We start from the raw sequence: 2139 nt of genomic DNA, 5'->3' as shown, positions 1-2139 counted from the left end.
TGGAAAACCTAATATATAAAAACTAGAAACAGTTTACAATCCCAAAAAATTACAAACACTTTTTGGAATTATTTCTCTCTACATTTGAGCATTTCCATTTAGATGTATAATTTTTTCTTAAATCAAAATTTGAGTTTTCACTTTTCCCTTTATCTAGTAAACAAAAACTTAAGAAGGCAAATAGATCACAGCAAAACAAAAATTTTAGTGTTCATGTATGGGAAAAATTTAAAACAACAACAAATGTAACTGAAGAAAATTTATTCACACACCAAAAATGAAAAAAAAAGTTTTGATATCCAAATTTAGGGAATTTTATTAGTTCAAGCCTAATAATTGGAATTTTATAAGAAAGAGATTTGTAATTCCTCCTACGCATGTTTTAAATATGGATATGCATGCTTGAAACATGTTAAAGATGCAAATGAGCGATGGATCCAAACCTCGTTAAAATCTCAAGTGAATGTACAGTGGGATAATTACCTGAGTCAAACAAGCCATTATTTTGCCCATTTACAAAAAGCTGACCTAATAATCATTGATTATTGTAAAGTGATTTATCAGTCAATCATGTGTAACGGTCTATATTTTTATAAAAAATGACTAATGGATTGGAAGTCAACACTACACTCAGTTAAAAATCCCTGTCTCCCTCTTTTCTCAACAATTGGAAAAACTAATATAAAAACTAGAATGAGTTAACAATCCCTAGAAATTATAGACACTTTTTGGAATTATTTCTCTCTACATTTGTGCATATCCATTTTAGATGTATACTCTTTTCTTAAATCCGAACTTGAGTTTTCACTTCTCCCTTTATCACGTAAACAAAAAGAAAAGAATGGAAAGAGATCACAACAAAACAAAAATTTCGGAGTTCATGTATGCAAAAAATTTAAAACAACAACAAATGTAAGTAATGAAACTTTATTCACACACCACAAATGAACACAAAAGTTTTGATATCCAAGTTTGGGAAATTCCACTAATTCACCCTCATAGCTTGGAATTTTATAAGAAAGAGATTTCTAATTGACCCTACACATGTTTTAAATATGGATATACATGCTTGAAACATGTTAAAGATGCAAAAGACCTATGGATCCAAACCTCATTAAATTCTCAAGTGAACGTTCGGTAGGATACTTACCCGAGTCAAACAAGCCTTTATTTTGCCCATTTAAAAAAAGCTAAGCAAACAATCATTGATGATTGTAAAGTGATTTATCAGTCAATCATGCATAACGGGCTACATTTTGTAGGAAATGACTGATGGATTGGGAGTCAACACTACACTCAGTTAAAAATCGCCTTCTTCCCCCTTTTCCCAACTATTGAAAAACTAATATATAAAAACGAGAAAGAGTTTACAATCCATAAAAATTACAGACACTTTTTCGTATTATCTCTCTCTACATTTGTGCATTTCCATTTTAGATGTATACTTTTTTCTTTTGTCAAAACTTGAATTTTCACTTTTCCTTTATCTTGTAAACAAAAAGATAAGAAGGCAAATAGATTTCAACAAAATGAAAAATTCAGAGTTCTTTTATGCAAAAAACTTTTAAATAACCACAAATGTAAGTAAAGAAAATTTATTCACACACCACAAATGAACATAAAAGTTTTGATATCCAAGTTTGGGAAATTCCACTAGTTTAACCCTAATAGCTTGGAATTTTATAAGAAAGGGATTTCTAATTGATCCTACACATGTTTTAAATATGGAATGCATGCTTGGAGGAAGTTAAAGATGCAAATGACTTATGGATCCAAGCTTCATTAATTTCTCTAGTGAATGTGCTGTGGGATATCTACCCGAGTGAAACAAGCTATTATTTTGCTCATTTACAAAAAGCTAACCTAACAATCATTGATGATTGGAAAGTGATTTATCAGTCAATCATGCAATACGGGCTATATTTTTGTAAAAAATGACTCATGGATTGGGAGTCAACACTACACTCAGTTAAAAATCCCTCGCCTCCCCTTTTCCCGACGATTACAAAACCTAATATTTAAAAACTAGAAAGATTTTTCAATCCCTAAAGGTTATAGACAATTTTTCTAATTATCTCTCTCTACATTTGTGCATTTCCATTTTATATGTATTCTTTTTTCTTAAATCAAAACTGGAGT

This window comes from Aristolochia californica, unplaced genomic scaffold (genome assembly GCF_029961685.1).
Source record: "Aristolochia californica isolate CCGP_79_NKW_82.1479 unplaced genomic scaffold, dmAriCali1.0.hap1 SCAF_8, whole genome shotgun sequence".
In the NCBI taxonomy this organism is placed as follows: domain Eukaryota; kingdom Viridiplantae; phylum Streptophyta; class Magnoliopsida; order Piperales; family Aristolochiaceae; genus Aristolochia; species Aristolochia californica.
This window is presented reverse-complemented; position numbering follows the sequence as displayed.